We start from the raw sequence: 12,944 nt of genomic DNA, 5'->3' as shown, positions 1-12,944 counted from the left end.
GATGACATTGTCTCCGCTAAAGAGTTGTGGGATCGGATCGTAGTACTACAAGAGGGAACCGATTTGATCCAATCAGCTCTCTATGAGACCGCAAAGCAAGAGGCCTACCAATTCATGATTCGAGATGGAGAATCCATATTTGATGCCTATGCTAGGCTTGGTGCTCTGAAAGTAAGGGTCAAGGGACTTGGTGTTGAGAAGTACAATGACGGATTTGAGATGAACGAAGCCTTCATAAAATCCAAGGTCATTGCTATGATTGCCGTCAAACAAGAAGACACCAACCTTGGACTCAACTTGCAAATCATGACCAAGAGTGCCGATCTCAACTCCGATGATCTAGTCTCCTATGTGGCCGCCAATGAAAGCATGGCCAAAGCCGGAAAGAGGCTCAAGGCAATGAACCGTGTTGATGAAGCCTCACACAATCATGAAGCATCACACAACCTTGCTCTCAAAGCTAGAGCCGACCATGAAAGCAAAGAAGACTATGAGATTGAAGAAGATGAAGAGATGACTTCAACTAGTGACATTGCTACCGACTTTGCTTTCTTTGCCAAGAAGTACAAGGCAAAGTTCCCAATGCTCCTCAATGACAAGAAGAAGAAGAGAACTTGCTACAATTGTGATGAAGATAACCACTTTGCAAATGAGTGCCCTTATGAGAAAAGGGTAGACAAGCCAAAGTTCATCAAAGGGGTCAAGCCAAGATTGAAGCCGAACCCAATCAACGATCGGTACAAGAAGAACAAGGGAAGAGCTTTTGTTGGGGCCGAGTACTTGTCCGATGAAGAAGAGGAAGATGAGGAGAAGGAGGCCGGAGTGGCCGGTTTAGCATACTCTAAGCCCGGGTCACTCTTCACATATGACTACTCCAAAGATTACTCCACGGAGAATGATGTTGGCTCTTCCTTCATGGCAAGAACAACTCAAGATGATGACTCCGATGACTCTCCCTCCTCTCCAATCATTGGCTCGTGTCTTATGGCAAGGGAAACCAAGGTAATGGAACCTCCACCTTCCCTATCTAGTGTTCTTGATGATGAAAACGAAGATCAAGAAGAATTAACTATGCTTAAGGAACTCTATGATGTTAGATGCACCCTTCGTGGTGAAGCTCTTGTCAAGTTTGATTTCTTGATGGACTCACTCAAAGAAAAGGATGAGTCCATTGAGGAATTAGAATATCAATTGAATGAGAAGGAACGGAGATTCAATCTCCTAAGACAAGAGCTAAAAACCGAAAGGTGCATATCTCAAAGCCTTAAGCAACAAATTGAAACTTATGAACTTGATAAAGTTAAGGACCTAGAAACTATTGATAGGGCTCAATTATTGACCCAAGCGCTCAATGCTTCAAAGGAGGAGCTTGAAGTTGCTCATGCTTCTCTCACTAGGGATCTTGACCACCTTGAAAGAGCTAACAAGCTTGTCAAGGATGAGCTCAAGAAACTTGGAGAGAATCATGATCTACTTCAAGAATCCTACAAAAAGGCTCTTGGATCAATGAAGGATCCCATTGATGTTGAAAAGCTTGCTTGTTCCTCCATTTCCTTTACTAGTGAGCATGCTAAACTTGTTGAGGAACATGTTCGTTTACAAGAGGAACTTTCTTTGCATGTTGAGACCAATGCATATCTTGAGTCCTTGGTGACCAAATATGGTCTTGACTATCATCCTAATGAATCTTCTTGTGAGCAAGCATCTATTCTTGAGGAAAATGTTAGGCTAACAAAGGAACTTGCAAAGTTCACCACCGCCAAGAACAAGATGGGATTGGATGACCTCTTGAGTAAGCAAAGGTCAAACAATCAAAAGTATGGACTTGGATATACTCCCAAGTCGCACAAGAAGAACAACTACAAGAAGGAGAAACCCGCTCAAGATAAGAACAAGAAGGTCACTAACAATGGCAAAGCCTCAAAGGGCAAAGCCACTAGTGGTGCCCACACGGGACCAAACGATCACTATGCATTATTTGTTGATTATTATGGTGATGTCTATGCTAACTATGTTGGCCCTCCTAATGGCTATGCTTATAGAGAGTACTCAATTTGGGTACCAAAAGATATTGTTGCCATTGCAAAGGAACCCATTAATCGATGGGTTCCTAAATCCTCTACTTGATCTTGTAGGGGTATTCCTCCGGTGGTCCAAAATGGGTGTTTGATAGTGGATGCACCAATCATATGACCGGAGGAAAAGGTGTGCTTGATCAATTCATTGAAGATATCCACAAGAAGTCAAGCATTACCTTTGGTGACAACTCAAAGGGAAAGGTACTTGGGTATGGCAAGGTAGCAATCTCTAAGGACTTGTGCCTTGAGACGGTTATGCTTGTTGAACACCTTGGCTATAACTTACTTTCTATATATCATCTTGCCGATGCCGGGTACAATTCATATTTCACTAAATATTATGTGCAAGTCTTTAGGAGTGACAATCTCAAATTGGTCCTTGTTGGATTTGTGGAGAACAACCTTTATGTGGTTGACCTCTCGAAAGAGAGCCCCTCCTTTTCCACATGTCTAATGGCGGCCAAGCATGACGAAGGATGGTTGTGGCATCGCCGCCTTGGTCATGTTAACATGAGAAATCTTAAACAACTCCTAAAGGGTGAGCATATTGTGGGACTAACCGGTGTTTCCTTTGAGAAAGATCGTGTTTGTAGTGCATGTGTAGCCGGAAAGCAACTCAAGAAGAAGCATCCCATCAAGAGTATTGTTACCACATCTAGGCCTTTGGAGCTCCTTCATTTGGACCTCTTTGGGCCATCACACTATGATACTCTTGGTGGAAGCAAGTATGGACTTGTCATTGTTGATGATTACTCAAGATACTCTTGGGTCTTTCTCCTTAAGTCTAAGGACGAGACCCATAGAGAGTTCATCACCTTCGCCAAGAAAGCTCAACGTATGTATGAATCCGAGATCAAGGCAATTAGGACCGACAATGGCACCGAGTTCAAGAACTACACTATGCAAGAGTTTGTGGATGATGAGGGCATCAAGCATGAGTTTTCGGCGCCATACACCCCTCAACAAAACGGTGTTGTTGAAAGGAAGAACCGGACTATCATTGAGATGGCAAGAACCATGTTGAGTGAATTCAACTCACCCCACAACCGGCTCTTCCTCCGTCCCCTCCACAACAAAACCCCATACGAGCTCCTTACCGGTAACAAGCCTAATGTCATGTATATTCGTGTCTTTGGATGCAAATGCCTTGTTAAGAACAACAAAGGAAAGCTCGGTAAATTTGAAACTAGAACCATAGAGGGTATATTTGTTGGATATGCGGAGAACTCTCACGCCTATAGATACTACAACCGGTCCTCCGGGACTATTGAAGTATCTTGTGACGTGGTGTTCTTGGAGGATAATGGCTCCCAAGTGGAGCAAGTTGTTCCATGTGTTGCAGGTAATGATGTTGATCCATCTAGTGCCATCAAGCATATGGGCATTGGACACATCCGGCCCATGGAGGTTCATAATGATGATCAAGATGATGGAGTAGATGTCTCAAGCACGCCACAAGTAGAGCCTAGCTCAACTCAAGCCGAACCATCAAGAGCAACTCAAGAACCATCCTCCACTCAAGATGAGTCTCAATCCGAAGAACAAGAAGAAGATCCTCATTCCATGGAGCAAGATCATGATGACGATCAAGAAACATCCTCAACTCATGATCAAGCTCAAGTGGTCCCTCATGATCAAGTACTTGCAAGAGATGAATTCATTGATCATGAAGGAACCATTCGGAAGATCAAGGCCGCTACAAGGGCAAGTGACATGAAAGTGGATCAAGTCCTTGGTAGCATCTCAAGAGGAGTGGTAACTCGTAGACACCATGCATTACTTATCACTTATTGTCAACATCATGCTTTTGTGTCTAGTTTTGAACCACTTAAGGTACATGAAGCCTTGGTTGATCCGGATTGGGTAATTGCCATGCAAGAAGAATTGGAGTGTTTCACTCGTAATGAAGTATGGTCTCTAGTTGAGAGACCCAAGGATCATCACATCAATGTCATTGGGACCAAATGGGTATTCAAGAACAAGCAAGATGAGAACGGCATTGTTATACGAAACAAAGCAAGGTTAGTGGCGCAAGGGTTTGCCCAAATAGAAGGTATGGATTTTGAGGATACCTTTGCGCCGGTAGCCCGTCTTGAAGCTATTCGTCTCTTGCTTGCATTTGCATCTTTCCACAATTTCAAATTATATCAAATGGATGTGAAAAGTGCATTTTTGAATGGTCCCCTAAAAGAAACCGCATATGTGGCTCAACCCCGGGTTTCGAAGACCCATGCCGACCCAACCACGTGTATTTACTCCATAAGGCACTCTACGGTCTCAAGCAAGCTCCACGTGCTTGGTATGAGTTCCTTAGGGATTTCTTACTACATGATGGGTTTTGCATGGGTACGGTCGATTCCACCCTTTTCACCAAGCGGGTTAAAGGGGGTGGCCTCTTTATATGTCAAATATATGTTGATGATATTATTTTTGGTGGAACTAACCCCAATCATAACAAAGCTTTTGAGCTATTGATGACTAGGAAATTTGAGATGTCCATGATGGGAGAGTTGAAGTTCTTTCTAGGCTTCCAAGTGAGGCAACTTGCAAAAGGCACCTTCATCTCTCAAGAAAAGTATGTGAAGGACATGCTCAAGAAATTCAACATGACCAATGCAAGTCCAATGAAGACACCCATGCCCGTAAAGGGGCAACTTGGTTCATGTGACGGTGAGAAGGATGTGGACATAAAGGTATACCGCTCCATGATAGGATCCTTGCTCTACCTTTGTGCCTCTAGGCCGGATATCATGCTAAGTGTAGGGATGTGTGCTCGTTTTCAATCCGCTCCCAAGGAGAGCCATTTAGTGGCGGTCAAACGGATACTAAGATACCTTGTTCTCACTCCTACTCTCGGGCTATGGTATCCAAAGGGGTCAACCTTTGAACTCATTGGCTATTCGGATTCCGATTGGGCCGGTGATAAGGTTGATCGGAAGTCTACCTCCGGGGCTTGCCAATTTATTGGCCGGTCATTGGTGAGTTGGTCATCCAAGAAACAAAACTCCACCGCCCTATCCACCGCCGAAGCCGAATACATATCCGCGGCATCTTGTTGCACTCAATTGTTATGGATGAAGCAAACCTTGAAAGACTATGGTGTGTCTCTTGGTACGGTGCCTCTTCTTTGTGACAATGAAAGTGCAATAAAGATCGCCAACAACCCGGTTCAACATTGTCGCACCAAACATATTGACATTCGCCATCACTTCCTACGTGATCATGTTGCCAATAAGGATATTGATCTCACTCATGTGGGAACAACCTACCAATTGGCGGATATTTTCACTAAGCCTTTGGATGAAGCCCGCTTTGTTAACTTGAGAGGAGAACTTGGTATTCTTGATCCTAAAAACTTGGATTGATTAACTTCTTGCTCTATATTCTTGCATTTATCTTGCTATCTAGCCTAGAGGCATAGCACATGTGGGGATAGTCATCTTACCATGTCTTGGTATGATGCATACCTATGTGTGCAACATAAATAGACCCAATGTCATTATATGGACCCAAGCATGTCTCTTCGAGGTCTCATGACATTTGCGCTTTCACATAGGGGGAGTAATCCCCCGCCCCTCATTGAGCCTTCATTACCACTTGATTTGACTATATAAGGCCAAATGATCTTATTTCAAAATAACTTATGATTCTTGATATACACTTCGAATCATGCCCATTGTTGCTATTCACATCTTGTTTGGATTTTCTCTCCAATGGGTATGCCTAGAGAACTTTGTGTTTCCAACCCCATGTCTATGCTCATCTCATCATCATCTATCTATCTATATGTACATGTCATCATTTGAGCACTTACACACACTTACACACAGCATAGGGGCAAAAACGAGGCAAAATTAGACAATGCAGGCTGGCCGGTCGCTGGCCCGGTCGGACCGGGTCCCTGACCAGGATGGTCCGGTCGGCCGGGCGGCAACCGGAGTTTGGACCGGGTCAGCCGCTCACCAGCCCGCTCCGACCGGAGAACAGACCGGTCGCGCGGCCCACTATATATTGGGAAGAGATACCCCTTGGGGTCTTCTTCCCCATTGTTCCCCAATCCCCAACCTCCATGGCCGGCGCCCTCAACACCTCCACCAAGATCTAGGCACTTCCCACCACAAGAACTTCCCCAAACTTCACCACATCATAGATCGGGGCCATTGGAACATCTCCACCGAAGGATTTGGTCCCTCTCCAACTAAGCTTGGGAATTTTTGGAGTTCTTGGGTTCCAAGCCCTACCTTGTGTTCTTCTTGTTCTCTTGATCAAGGAGGACAATGTCTTCGGGTAATGTACTCTCCTTTCCTCCCTAAGTTCTAGTCCTCCTCACACATTGCAAGTTCTTGCCAAAATTTGAGGAAACCTTAGGGTTAGGTTTAGGGTTTGCAAGTCCTCATGCCTTTAGAGTGTCTCTCAACACAAAGCACATTCTCCACTCTATTGCTATAGCATGTACTCAAGTTTTTCGAGTTTTTGCATGAATTTGTGGTAGAAATCTGGGCACAACATCCCAAATCGACAAACCCGGTCTGACGCCCGGTCGACCGGCCGCTCAACCGGCCGGCCCGGCGTGTGGCCCGGTCAACCGATGCAAACCGGACCATCCGGTCTGCTGCCCGGTTTGACCGGCCTGTGCGCTGGTTGCCCAGTTTTCGCACAAATCTCATCACTACACTTGGGTATATGCTATGCTTTTTGGATTCCCTCTTATTGATGACATGTACACTTACCCCACTGCTATCCTTGCTATATTTTCTCATTCACAGGAAGTTGGAGTGGTGAGCCATCACGTGGCCAAGTTGCCAAGCGAGGTCGGACGGCTGATCCTCCCCGCCGTTCTAGTAGCCGTGCACCCCCCCAAGCTCAGCAAGGTGCGACACTGGCAGCTCAGCTCGGGGCAGAACCAAGTCTGTTGCTACCAAGCGCAAGGATAAGAATGTTGTCCAAGAGGATGATGAGGTAGTACCAACCATCAATGTTGGGGCTGCAAACCGTCTTGAGTGGCAGGAATGGAGGACACTGAATCCATATCGCTTTGAGAGGCCAACTTACACTCGTTCGGACAAGGCATTACGGACCAACACACAAGCAGCCCTGCGGGAGGGTTTCTATGATTCTCATGAGTTTATGAAGCATGGGAATATTGTATCACCCAAGGCTATCAATCTGAAGAACTTGCCTTGCACGAAGCCACCAAGTATCGGTTTGTGGTTCAAACCTTGAGGAGTCTGGGATTGTATGACCTTGTGTGCCTCAAGCTTTGATGATACTCAAGATGATCCTACCTTTTGTCCCCTCCTTGTCCGTCAGTTTCACTGCACTGTCTTCTTCCATGAGGATGAAGCCCGCACCCTCACTTGGATGACCGGCAAGACAAAGTACTCATGCTCCTACTCTCAGTTCCGTGCAGCTATGGGTTGTGGTGATGACAGTGATCCAGGGTACAAGATTCATTCACGGTCCAGGCTTACTAGGGGTGACATCTCTTTCTGCTATCCTGCAAACCCTACGCCTGGACCTCCCACCATCTCTGGGATGTACTACTCCTATTTGGTACTTGCCAAGCTGTTCCGGGAAAACCTCATCAGCAAGTCTGGAGACCACAGTGAAGTCCGGAACTATCACCTCAACTTGATGTACTATTGTCATCCCGACGGGGTGAGGAAGATTGATGGCTGTGACCTTATCTACCGTGAATCGAAGAGGGCAATTATGGACCGCATGACTCCCAACTACGCCCAATATGTTCAGCGGCTCATCAACTACATTGTTCCTGCTCCTCGGAACGTTATTGGTGAGAAAGTCATCATGGATACATTCAAGTTCCCCATTCAGGAGGCCACTCGTGAAGACGTTCCCTCCATGATGCCCACCGCTGAGCGCCGCTCCAAGGCACACCATGATCATGATGCTAGCTCCAGTCACACTCAGCGCTCCCAGCATGGGGCCGCTCGTTTCTTCACATGCATGTTCCAAATGTGCAAGAGAACCCATGATGTTGCCCATCAGACCCATAACATGACCCAAGAGACACGGAGGCGCCAGAATGAATTCATGGCCTCAAGGAACCACCCTGTTCCTCCTCCTGGCCCTGAGATGGAGCCTGTGATTGCACCTCAGTGGGAGATGCCTCTTCTTACCGATGAGATGCTCCAGAACTTTGACTTCTCAGTGTACGCTCATGGTGCTCTCCCTAGGCCTGCTCGTGCTCCTCCTGCTGACTATGCTGATGCTGAGCGTGATGATGATGCGGGAAATGATAATGCCGGTGATGATGATGCCCGTGATGATGATGCACGCGAGAGCTCCTCCTCGCTTGGGTTTGGTCACTACTGATGGGTGCGATAGCATCTCTCCTCTTTTCTTCGCCTTTTTGGTGTTCCGATGCCAAAGGGGGAGAAGAGAGTAGAGTCTAGAGTAGAGTCTAGACCACGGGGTTCTTTGCCACAAGCCATGGGAGTTGCTTTACTTGGATTTTATATGGCTTGTGCTAGTTTACTTTGAGTTTTCCAAGAACCATTTGCTATTCGTGTATGGATATGTATGGATGACTATTATGTGTGCTACTCCATGTTAGGATGATTATGCTATGCTTATATATCTTGATATGCACATCTCCATACCATGCTTGTTTCCTAAAGATATTGGGGGAGCTTCTCATGTTTCTCAAATGGTGCACTTTGCATTCAAACGCAAATTCTCCAAGTGCACACATTATGGGGGAGCTTTCGTAATATCTTATATGGAATCAAGGTTTAGAGCTTATCATAATATCTATTTGTGACTCTAGCTCGGTTTGTCATCGTATACCAAAAAGGGGGAGATTGTAAGGGTATTTCACCCTTATCCATTATTTTGGTAACGATGTCACCGTGCTAAAGTATTTGGCCTAATATGTTTATAAGTACAATCTCAGGTATTAGGCAATGAGGCGTAAATGGTGTATCAAAGGAACAAGAAGGCTAAAGGTGACCCCCCATTTCAACAACAATCAAAAAGGGGTTACAGGAGAAATCCGGTCACCTGCCCGGTCCAACCGGGCCAGCAACCGGCCAGTCCGGCGTGGTGGCCGGTCAACCGGGCGGGCAACCGGGCTCCGAAGAGGAGCCAGAAGATCCGGTTTGCGCCCGGTCAACCGGGCTCTCGACCGGCGGGTCCGGTGCTCCGTCCGGTCCACCGGGCGGCAGCCGGCGCCAACCGGCCGCCAACCGGAGGAGCTCCAGACCAGCAAAAGGCGTCCGGTCTCTGGCCGGTCAGACCGGCCTCTCCGCCGGGCTGTCCGGTCTGTGGCCGATCGGACCGGGTTCGTCGAGGAAAAGCTGAGGTGGCAAGTGACAACGGCCATATTTCGAAGAACACTATAAATAGCCCTTCTCCTACCTCTAGACAGTTAGGCACTACACTACAAACTGTTCTTGAGCTCTCTCTCTCATACTCCATTGCTAGAAACACCAAAAGCCTCAGATCTCCCTCCTCCTCCACCCAAACTCAAATCCCTCCGGGGAATCATTAGAGGAGGACCCGATCTACCGTTCTACCAAGCCAAATCTCATTCCCCCTTGTATTCATTGAGAAGCTTGCTTCCTAGGGTTCCTTGGAAACCCTAGGTAGGCAAGAGGAGTCCGGAAGCATCCGGGCTGTGGATTTGCTCCGGGCAAGATTGTGAAGGTTTGGAGGCTACCTCAAAGTCTACCACAAGTGAGTGAGCTATTCCTTCGTGGGATAGGCTCCGGAGAATAGGGTGAGCCTTCGTGGCGCGGGGAATCCTTCGTGGGACCTCCACTCCTCCAAACGTGACGTACCTTGTTGCAAAGCAAGGGAACACGGGAATACATCCTCGTCTCCGCGTGCTATCGGTTATCTCTAACCGAACTCCTTACTTGTGATTTAACTGCATGTGAGAGCCTTCGTGCTCGAGTTAGTTGTATCCTCATATAGGTTGTTTCACCTAGTTTGCATTAGGCTCATCTTTATATTCCGCAAAGCCTAATATTGCAAAGAAAGAATTAAAATTTGTAGAAACCTATTCACCCCCCCCTCTAGGTTTACCATCTCTATACTTTCAAGTGAAAATAGTTGTTTGGATTGTGCCGGAATAACTTTTATTTGTTAGTCAATTTGTTCAAACTTTGACTAACTACACAGGGAAACATAGCATCATTTATGACCCTCAATTTTTATCATTACATTAGCCTTGAAATGTACTTTCATAATATACCAAATTCTACAGGTTAGTCGAAAAATTTAAAAATTGATTAGTACCTCTCCATTCCACTTCATTACAATGAAATAAGGCGCACTTTTTTCAGATTTGTCTATAACTAAAAATTAATAGGTATATAAGACATATTGGATATATAATTAGTATTACTAGAAAGTGTTTTTCAATGATAATCTAACAATATCACTTGTACTATACTGTGGAGATATTAAGCTCATTTCATTTCATCACATCAAATTTTGTCTTAAATTACGGATGCGCTCAAGGATGGCAATGGGCAAGGTATGGGCAGGGTAGAGCAATACCATACCATACCCGTATAGTCGATGGGTACAAACTTCTACCCATACCCGTGCCCATGGGTATAAAAATTTACCCATACCCATACCCGGCGCGTACCCGTACCCATTGGGTACCCGGTGGGTAGGTTAAATTGTACACAAGTCACTCGCAATTTTACATTTATCAATAATAAATTCGATTAAAAAAATAAATTATCTCAACTCGATAACAAGTAGTTTAGTACATAACAATTAAAAAATATGAAAATCTTATTCTCATAAAGTAACTCATAAGTAAACAAAAATAGACGTGTCACGTAAGAAATTGACAATAAACGGGCAGGGTATGGGTATACCCGCGGGTACAAAGCTATACCCGTGCCCTACCCATGACTTAACGGGTAGGGTATGGGTACTACCCATGGGCATGAAAGTGTACCCATACCCTGCCCATGCGGGTACGGTACCCGCGGGTACCCGTACCCGTGGGTAAAATTGCCATCCTTAGATACGCTCACGAAGGGACGTATAGACACTATGGGAAAGACTGACGTTGTCGTGCGGCACTTTGCACGGCAAAGGCCGCTATACGCACGGCAAAGGCTTTGCCGTGCGTGCACGCACGGCAAAGGCTGCCCGGCAAAGTGAGCGACGGCAAAGGCAACGTTGCCGTGCGCACCGCTTATCTGCACGACAAAGACCGTTGCCGTGCGCCCTATTCTTTGCCGTGCGTGCGATACTTTGCCGTGCGGCAGAGCGTTGCCGTGCGTGCGAGACTTTGCCGTGCGCGGTAATATTGCCGTGCGTCTCCTCCTTTGCAGTGCGTGGTAACGTTGTCGTGCGCTGTTTCTTTGCCGTGCCCTTAGCTTTGCCGTGCGGCAGAAGGCCAGCCCGCACGGCAAAGGCCTTTGCAGCAGACCCTCCAGGACCTCCCAGGCGACACAGGTGAGCGCCACGTGGCCCCTTTGCGCGGAGAAATCTAGGGGGGTATATGTCCTAAACAAACCTAAAAGAATGAAAAAAGTACATTGGTGCACCCTCGCGCGGAGAAATCTAGGGGGGTAGACCCGCCGGGGCACACGTTCCGCTGTTTTGGGGGGAGGAGGGGGAGAACGACCGCCGGAGCACCGGAACCCCACCAAATCTTGCATGTGGGCCTATGCTATGTGTCAAAGTGTGGTGCAAGGTGTAATGGTGCAAAAGTAGCTCCCCTAAACCCTAGACCCTAGCCCTAACCCTACGCCGAACCCTAACCAGTAGATCAGGCTCACCGTCGATCGTGTGATAATGGCTCGAGCTGCGGGTGTATGTGCCAAAGGGTCCCAATCTTGGTTCTCCATGTGTATATGTCCTAAAAAACATAAAAGAATGAAAAAGTACATTGGTGCACCCTCGCGCGGAGAAATCTAGGGGGTAGACCCGCCGGGGCACACGTTCACCTCTTTTGGGGGAGGAGGGGGAGAACGACCGTCGGAGCACCGGAACCCCACCAAATCTTGCATGTGGGCCTATGCTATGTGTCAAAGTGTGGTGCAAGGTGTAATGGTGCAAAAGTAGCTCCCCTAAACCCTAGACCCTAGCCCTAACCCTACGCCGAACCCTAACCAGTAGATCAGGCACACCGTCGATCGTGTGATAATGGCTCGAGCTGCGGGTGTATGTGCCAAGGGTCCCAATCTTGGTTCTCCATGTGTATATGTCCTAAACAAACCTAAAAGAATGAAAAAGTACATTTGTGCACCCTCGCGCGGAGAAATCTAGGGGGTAGACCCGCCAGGGCACACGTTCCGCTGTTTTGGGGGGAGGAGGGGGAGAACGACCGCCGGAGCACCGGAACCCCACCAAATCTTGCATGTGGGCCTATGCTATGTGTGAAAGTGTGGTGCAAGGTGTGATTCACCAAATGGTGCATGGCATGGATCCCCGGTCTGACATTCCTCACCTTCGGGCGATAACACTTAACAGATTCCTGGACGTGTACGGTGAAGTGTCCCGCCGCGGGTATATCAGGGGCTAGACTGTGCCAAAGGGTGCCACACATGGTTTTCCATATGTCCATGGACTAAACAAACCTAAACCTATGAAAAGGTATATTGGTGGAACCTCGCGCGGAGAAATCTAGGGGGTAGACCATCCGGGGCCCACAGACAGCCGTTTTTAGGGGGGAATGACCCCCGGAGCACCGGAATGCCACCAAAACTTGCAAGTGGACCTAAAACCTAACCCTAACAAACCTAAAAGAATGAAAAAGTACATTGTGCACCCTCGCGCGGAGAAATCTACGGGGGTAGACCCACCGTCCCGCTGTTTTTGGGGGAAGGAGGGGACCGGTCGCCGGAGCACCGGAACCCTGATATATGTGGG

Source organism: Lolium perenne, chromosome 3 (genome assembly GCF_019359855.2).
Source record: "Lolium perenne isolate Kyuss_39 chromosome 3, Kyuss_2.0, whole genome shotgun sequence".
Taxonomy (NCBI): Eukaryota; Viridiplantae; Streptophyta; class Magnoliopsida; order Poales; family Poaceae; genus Lolium; species Lolium perenne.
This window is presented reverse-complemented; position numbering follows the sequence as displayed.